This window comes from Acinonyx jubatus, chromosome E1 (genome assembly GCF_027475565.1).
Source record: "Acinonyx jubatus isolate Ajub_Pintada_27869175 chromosome E1, VMU_Ajub_asm_v1.0, whole genome shotgun sequence".
NCBI classification, from domain to species: domain Eukaryota; kingdom Metazoa; phylum Chordata; class Mammalia; order Carnivora; family Felidae; genus Acinonyx; species Acinonyx jubatus.
The window spans coordinates 31,810,360-31,819,532 of record NC_069397.1 but is presented as its reverse complement, the minus strand read 5'-3'; positions in this window follow the sequence as shown (position 1 = coordinate 31,819,532).

Below are 9,173 nucleotides of genomic sequence, written 5' to 3'. Positions count from 1 at the left end.
TTTGGCTCCTGAGGGAGCAGGGTTAGGAAGGGCTTAAGCCAAGAGGGTGGGTCTTCTACAAGGTCCTGCCAAGTGATAATGTAAGGGAGCTGATCAAGATGGCCCGTCTTAGACCAGAGAGGACACTCCTGACTCAGTGGATGGTAGGGAGGTCGAAGGTCCCCTCTGGTGGCCATCCGACATTGAAAGTTGGCCACTCGCTAGAACAAAAAAACTGCAACCAACCCTTTCGGACTTCCACACTGAGGTTGTTAGCTCTTCCCCTCACATCCTTAAAGTGATCAATCATAATACTTAGAGGAGTAGTCTGAGTCCGTCCCATAACGTCTGTCCAGCAAGTCCACAGAACAAAACAGAGAAACACAAAAACAGACAAACAGAGGGCCCCTGGAAAGTCTTCCAACTCCATGGAAGCAAAACTGCAAGCTAGCTTAGACCTTTGAGGGGATTCCATGTCCCTCCAAAACCGATGAGGGGATTCCACGTCCCTCCAAAGACGACGGCCTCACGCCGACCAGTGGGAGCGACCCGCCTCATCTCAGACCTTTGAGGGGATTCCACGTCCCTCCAGAAGGGAGAATCGGAACGTCTTCCGAAACTCCCGGCCCGTGGTCCTCCAGTGCGTCCACTTAGACCGCGTCGGGCACTACCAGAATTCCAGAAATGAGCTCACACAGAAAAGACAGAACAAACAGACACTAACCGTGGCCAGTCAGGCTCTCCGGGTCGGGGGTCCCTCGGGGTTCTTGGGGATCCCGGACGAGCCCCCAAATGTTATGCCCAGAATTCGTGATCCCCAAAGACCACTAGGGAGCCGAGTCCGATGCAAAAGCAAAGAGCCTTTATTCGAGCTAGCTCGAGCTCAATCCCCTACCTGCACCGACGCAGCGGTGAGATACTAGGGAAAGAGAGCGAGTTTCAAAACGACAAAGGTTTTATTGGGGCCTGGGGGCAGTTGGTGAGGTAATGGCTATGGCCTCAGCCAATTGGCTGGGGAAGGGTCCTGGGGAAGGGTCGAGTCCTGTTAGGCAGGTGAGGGGGGGGTTACTCAAGGGGAGAAGGTGTGGTCAAGGTGAAGGACACAGAACAAGATGGAGTCGGCTGGCATAGGCCCGCCCTTTCAGTTGGCAGCATAAACATAATTCTGGTAGAACCCCACTTGATCCTGGCTTTCCCTATAAAACCCCCTAGCCCCTTCCTCTGGACAGGCTTGCAGTTTTTGAAGGCCATAGCCTGTGGCAGACTCCTTTGTCTTGCAAAGCAATAAAGCTATTGTTTCTCTCTATTCCTAACTCTGTCTTCCTGTAATGTTTTGGTTGTGAAGCAAAGAGATTGGTTTTGGACATTTGAGTGAAATTTATCTCTGGAATTCCTGAAGACCAAGGTCAGAAGAAAATGATCAGGAATCAACTTGTGTCATGGGCTAATAAAAAGAAACATAACAAACATTTCCTATTGTAAACTACCTAAAAGTATTTTGTTATTTTGGAATGGGGTTTGAATAAGATAATATGATCCATAGTACACTGATGAAAATACACTTGAAACACATATAATGAGACATAAAGCTTAAAGAGAGAAAAAAAACAAACAAATAGCAAAACAGTTATTGGATCATTTCACCCAGATCTGGGGTGGGTTGAGGAGGTGCAAATAATATGGTATTGCACCTAAACCTTAGAGTAACCGAACTGTTTGAGAGAATAATGGACATAGTGAAAGTAGGTTTTTTAACCCTATTTTTAAAATTTATTATTTTAATTAAAAACTCCACAGAAGTAGGCAAAATAAGTTACAATAATGTGATATATATATATCATATATATATATATATATGATATATATATCTTGGCTCATTCTGGCTCACACATATATATCCTGGCTCACAGCTCTAAACCCTTGGGATTTCCTAAGTGTTGAGATCTATAATAGTGTCTTTGGTTGTGTTAATGGAATGACTTCTGGACCCCACCTAAGTATGGGGGCTGGCTGCCAGTGGAGCCAACTGTGTTATTAGAGTTTGAACCTTCAGTCCCACCCCCTAACCTCTGTGGAGGGTAAAGAGGCTGAAGATTGCATTTAATTGCCAATGGTCAGTGGTTCAATCAACAATGCCTATATAATGAAGCTTCCATAAAAACCCAAAATGATGGGACTTAGAGAGTTTCTGGGTTGATGAACACATGAAGATTTGGGGAGAATGGGCACACTTGGAGAGAACATGGAAGCTTGACATTTTTATACCCCACACCTTGCCCATCTGGCTGTTCTTGAGTTATAGCCTTTTATAATAAACCAGTAATCTAGTGAGTAAATGAGTTTTCTGGGTTCTGTGAGCTCCTCTGGCAAATTAATCAAACTCAAGGAGAAGGTCATGGGAACCTCTGATTTATAGCCAGTCAGTCTGAAGCATAGACAGGTGACAACTTGGGCTTGATGCTGGCATCTGAAGTGGGATGGAGGCAGTTTTCTAGGACTGAGCCCTTAACTTGTGGGATGTGAGGCTATCCGTGGGTAGACAGCATCATAATTGAGTTGAACTGTAGGACACTCAGCTTGGTGCTGTGAGCGGAAAACCTTCCTCCCAAACACATATTGGAAATTGAGTTCTAGCATTCCCTAAAAGAAGCACAGGGCTAAAGTTTGCAGGGCACACAGAGTATAGTTGCAACAGAGCAAAGCAGGGAGATTCTGCCATGAAAAATTCAGATATTTTTCTGCCAAGAGACCAGTGTTTGGGCAATATGCTGTAATTTATAATTACAGGTGATATTTCACTAGGGATCAATATGAGGGGTCCTAGAATAAGCAATCTATCTGTTCCTTTTCATTGGCTGTGTGTTTATGAAGATGCACAGATAGAATGATAATAGGAATCTACGATTAAGCCTTGATTTATACTCTGTGGATGTAATGTTCATTATGTATTTGTTCTGTTAATTAAACTGCCACCTTTACACTTAAACTGCCCATAAAATGGGGAGAAGAAGGGCAGGGAAGGATAAGGCAGTTTTGCTATGGTAGATATCTTTGTGAGTATTAGAGATATTCTAATATATAGTATCATGGCAGGAATACTTAAAATGAAGATTACATGCAAAGATATTTTTGTACTGCTTCTACCACTTAATTGCTAGAATTTCCTTCATAATGCCCATTGCATTCATAATTATTTATCCAATCAATATTTATTGAGTACCAACTCGACATCCACCCCTGTTGGGGAATTTAGGGATATAACTGTGAGGAAAATAGAAAAAAAAAACCCACCTCGTGAGTCTTTCATTCTAAAATGAGAGACAGATAGTATAGAAGACAAACGCACAAAATACATTGAATGTTAAATGTGGGTAAATACAGGGAAGGTGGGGGACAAGAAGTAACGGAGTATTTAGAAAAGGTTTACTGAAAAGAAAAAAAAAAGTCACTTGGGTTAAAACCTGAAAGAAGGGAGAGAATAAGCCATGTGGATAGTCAGGAGATAAACATTCTGAGAGGAAATGGAAGATCAAAATCTGCCTACATTGTTATAGAAAAACATTCCATGACAGGTGGGAATGATGTGGTATGTTTTGCTCTCCCCTCTGTCTCCAAAGCTCATCATCGTGTCTGAAGATATTAGGTGTTTTAAATGTATTTGTTGTAATAAAAATGGATTGATATTGAAGAAGACTTCCATGTTGTCAACTCCTATTTTTATCTCAATCTAAACGTTACACACTTAGGGAACCTTTACCAACCTTCCTTATTGTGTTGGGTTTTTGGTCATATGAGCTCATAGCAGTGCATGCTCCTTCCTTGGGAGCATGTATGACAATTAGAATTAATTTGATCTGATGAGTGTTTATCAAACTTTACCAGAGACCTGGTTTTACACATCATGATATCTCCAGTGACTAATGTTTGACATATGGCAGGTGCCCAATGAATGTTTGGTGAATGGATGCATGATAGCAACGTTCTCATGTTTTCCTAAATATTTACATCTTCTGCTCTGAATTATTTATTAGTCAATGAACTTGCATCCAAATTTACACAGAAAATAGAAGTCATCTGATTGGAACTTTTCATCTGAATAGTATCTACATCTGGATCCATCCTCATATTTTCATTTCATAAAAGTAAGCTTCCATCCATTTTTTTTCTTCTTTTTTACAGTGATGATGGTCATATTGATAAATACAGTTTATTTGGCACTTGGAGTGTTCAAGAAAATCCTCACTTTTTTTTTAGGAAACTTACATGATCTCTCATATAATTATACACACTCCACACAATTAGCTTTTGAATGTTCTCATTTACCTCTCATAAAAAATAAAATAAAATCCTCATTTACATCCATACTCCCTTCAGATATTGCTTCAATTATTTTCATCCACAGCAAAACACCTCAAAAGAGGTTAAGGGGTCTAAGGAGAAATATTTTACTTCTCTAATCTCAGTCCTCTCCAACATGGCTATCACCAGAACAACTCAGATTGAGTCACCAATGACTTTTATGGCATTGAAATAAATGAATATTTTTCCTATATGCATCTTACTTGTTTTTTGATACTATGGTTTCTTACCAAGAATGATGAAACTTCCTCTTCCCTGCCTTCTGTAACATAAAACTCTTAGTTTTTCTCCTATCCCTCAAAACCCTTCTTCTCTGACTACTTTGCACCTATCAACCTGACAATTAAATGTTGGAATGCTTCAGGCAGGATGCCAGTCTATGAAAATTTGTTCTTCTCTAAGTGCTCCTCAAAATAAATTTTACCCATGTCCACTTTAAGGTCATATTTGTATATGAATGGATAACACAATTCTATTCTTTATCCATTCTTCTTCTTCTTCTTTTAATCTTTAGTTGTTTTTGAAAGAGAGAGAGAGAGAGAGAGAGCACTTGTGTGTGCACAAGTGAGGGAGGGGGAAAGAGAGGGAGACAGAGGATCTGAAGCAAGCTCTGCCCTGACAGCAGCTTCAGTGCAGCCAGCCTGATGTGGGGCTCGAACTTACAGAACTCATGAACCATAGTCATGACCTGAGCCAAAGTCAGACACTCAAACCACTGAGCCACCCAGTCTTTTCTTTTGAGATCTAGACTCTTATTTCAAAGTTTCTATTTAACATCCCCACAAAGATGGCTTGATGGCACCTTAAACTTAACATGCCCAAAAGCAAACTCATATTTTTATAACTGGAACTTGGCCTATTCTCAATATTTCCTGTCTCACTGAATAGTAGCATTATCCATCTAGTATTGGACATGGAAGCCTAGGCATAATTAGTAAGATCTTCATTTTCCTTACCACATCTTCTAATATTACTTTCAAAGCTCACCTTGAATTTATCTATTTCTCTGTATCTATACCAAGGTAATTAACGATATCTCTTGAAAGAAAGGATGAAATATCCTATAAACCATTTTTTTCTACTTTCTTCAAATATATATTATAAATCACAGAAAAAGTGATATTTTTATTGAAAATTTTATCATCATTCCCCGTTTAACACACATCAGTGATTTCCCATTCATTGCTCTGAGCATAAAGACAAAGTTCCTTAATATGCTTAACAAGCTTTGCAGAGTGTGGGTCCTACCTTATATTATTGCACCATTCCATAATCCACATTCTCACTGAATTCCACCTTTCACCATGTTAGCCTTCTTTCATGTATTTTGACCTTTACTCTGTCTATGAACCTTTGTGCATACACTTCTAAGTGCTTGAAACCTTTTACTTTCTTCACTGTGGTAGATGCTTACATGGTGGTCACACATAAACCAGGCAGCTGGAATTGATATCCTTTTGCAGCTCTTCCCACACTGACTCTGGATTAGCCAAGTAACTTGCTTTGACCAAATAGACATTAGCAAGCTAAGGCCTAATAAGTTCTTGTACATTAGTGTTGGTCCTCTTAGGACATTCTCTGGGGAGGATAGCCATCATGGTGTAAACAAACTTGGACTAGGCTATTGAATTGTAAGACACCAATTAGAGAATGAGAAAGAGGTTACATGAAAGGGTATTGATGCAATTGACTTGTGAGTGAAGGTTTCTTAGACCATTCATTTCAATGTAGGTGCCAACCAAATGTAGCTATTTATTGGAGACATTAATTGGTTGTCTCCAATAACTATCATGTAGAACAAACAAACTCTACAGTCATGATTCTTAATGAAAAGAATCACACAAAAAACAACTATTTTGTGAGCCACTAAAATTTATTTTGACTGGGGACCAAGGGGAAATATATGGCTGTTACAAAAACAGTAATAACTGATATTTACCTAGTTAACTCATACTTGTTTTTCATGGCTAAACTTAATCAACAAAGCCTTCCCTGCATTATTAGACAGTTAAATAATAATAATGATCAGTGCTAACTCAGTATTTACTATATACATGGCACTATTCCAAGTACTCTCCGTGTAGTAACTCATTTAATCTTTGAAATAGTGGGTGGTACTAACATCAAAATAGTAATAGGTAGCAACATCAGCTCCTATTTTACACACATGATAAAGTGAAAAACAAAACTAAACATTAGCTCCCTATTAACTCCTGCTTATAACCCTCACTGTTACAGGAAATTCCTTACTATCATAGCACTTATAATAGTTCTAGTTATATACGTAATTACATGATTATTCAGTTAATTTACTAATGTACCAAAGAGGACGGGAGCCATGACTGTCTTTCCTCTCTCCATTTTATCATCATGACCAATATGTGTGGGGTTTATAGAATATTATTTTAGTTGAGTGATTCAATGTTTACACTGAGATTTGGGTGATTAACTCTCAGGCATGGTATCCCAGATATTTCCTGACATCTACTTGATCCCTAACATGTCATAAAGTATGATTTTATGTGACAATGTGTGTTGTCATTATGGCAATATGGAAGAATTGTTTTTTAATCCTGAAATATGTTCTGTTGCAAAATACCTAGAATTGGTACTTGAAACATAACAAATATCTTTTTACTTGCATGCTTAGGTTTACAAAAAAAAAAAAAAGGAATACAGAATAAAGAAAGAAGAAATAAAAACATATCCAGAGATAAGCTGATGGAGATGCTGTAACTTCCCTGGGAGCATTTCACCATCTTTTTTTCTTTCTTTTTTCTTTCAACAGCTTTGCTGAGGTATACTTGATATACAAAGAATTACACATATTTAATGTGTACACTTTGATGAGTTGGGACATATGCCAACACCACAATCAAGACAATAATCACATTCCACCCCATCAACAGATGAATGAATGGCTAAAGAATGGGTAAAGACAAGGTGGTATACAATGGGATATTCTTTAGCATCTCGCCATCTTGACAAACAAAATGCTGATTATAGTGGTTACGAGGGTGTCAAGAGATAAATCCATGGAACTGCACAAGATGTGGGGTGGAACCAATAACCCTGTATGAAGATGGCACTCAGGAACTTTGGTGAAGTTGTAATGTTAGAAATATCTACCTAATAGTAGAAAGACACAGGAAATTTGACTATCTCAGCATGACTGTCAATCAGACTGTCAGAAAATACTATCTCCCCAGGAAATCTAAAGTCACTTGTCTCCTCATCCCTGGACTCTGTTTTAATTTACTCTCTGGAAGATACGGGTAACTTCACACTAGTAAATGGCCATATGGTAGTAGCAGCACTGCAGTAACAGACACAACTATCCTCTAGAACATATCACCAGTGAAGAGTGAAGAACATTCCCAGATGAAGTGCCTCCAAATGTGAGCTCACGATAAAACATTTGAAAAATACATCGTGCTTATCAGAAACAGTAAATAACAGAATTAGGTAGAGTAATACAAAATATTTTTTTTAAATAACGAAAGACATAAAAAAGATACAGAAACTTAACAAATGCCAAATGGTATGTAAAATGAGAACAGATTAGAACAACAAACAGAAAAAAATAGAAATTCTACAAATGCAAGTTATACTCACTGGAATCAGGAAGCACAATATATGACTGAAAGAGCAGGTCGGATCTAGCTGCAAGGATTGCTGAACTGTAAGATGGGTATTAAAAAATTACCAAGGATACAGCTCTCAGGGAATCAGAAAGAGATAATATGAGAGAACAATTAAAAAGAGATACATCATAAATTATAACTCCATTAATAATTCTAGGGGATAATAGGAAAAATCGGAAAGATGCAATATTTTTGGAGGTTATTTCTGAGAATTTTCCGTCATTAAAAAAATTAAATGAATCCTCTGATTTAGGAAATACAACTTAAGCAGGATAAATAAATCCACATGTAGGCATATCATAGTTAAGAATAATGGCAAAGACAAATATAAGATCCCAGAGCTTTGGGGGAAAAAAAGATAGACTACTTGCCAAGAAGACCATGTGATTGTTCAGTAATTTTTCAGGAAGCTAGAAGAGGGCGTAATGCTACCTCTAAATATACTAAGAGAAAATAACTTTTAGACCACAATGGTGAAAACAGTTGATCCATCATACGAAAAGATTTTGAAATAAAGATATTTTCAAACAAAAATAAGCTCCAAATTTTACCACTCACAGTCTTTCAAACAAATTTAAAAGAGATTCTTTGAGGAAGCAAACAAACAAGGAACCATAGGAGGAACTGAACCATGAGGAGGAATGGTGGGCAGAGACACTATTTATTTATTTATAAATAAATCTAAACAAAAACTAATGATACAAATATTGTAATAATGTGTATGTTGTTGCCAGGGGAAAAACCAAGGTAGAGTGAAAACACCAGACAGAAATCAGGCAAGACAGAATATGGATCAGAGATAAAGTATTTCTAATTCCTTCAATTGAGAGAATGAATAAACTTTTAATTATGTTTACTAGATTTTTAAAGCTAACTTTGAAAGAAAAGAAATAAAGTGTATATTCTTTACTTCCCAAGGTAGAAAAAAGAGGAATTTTTTTAAAAACACTCAATTTTCTATTTTATTTACTGGTTTTTATTTTTGTTATTATTATTTTTTATTTGAGAGAGAGAGAGAGAGAGTACGAGCTGGGAAGAGCGGCAGAGGGAGAGAGAGAGAGAGAAAGAGGGAGAGAGAGAGACTCTTAAGCAGGCTCCACACTCAGCATGAAGCCTGATGTGGGGCTCGATACCATGACCCTGGAATCATGACCTGAGACAAAATGAAGAGTCAGATGCTCAACTGACTGA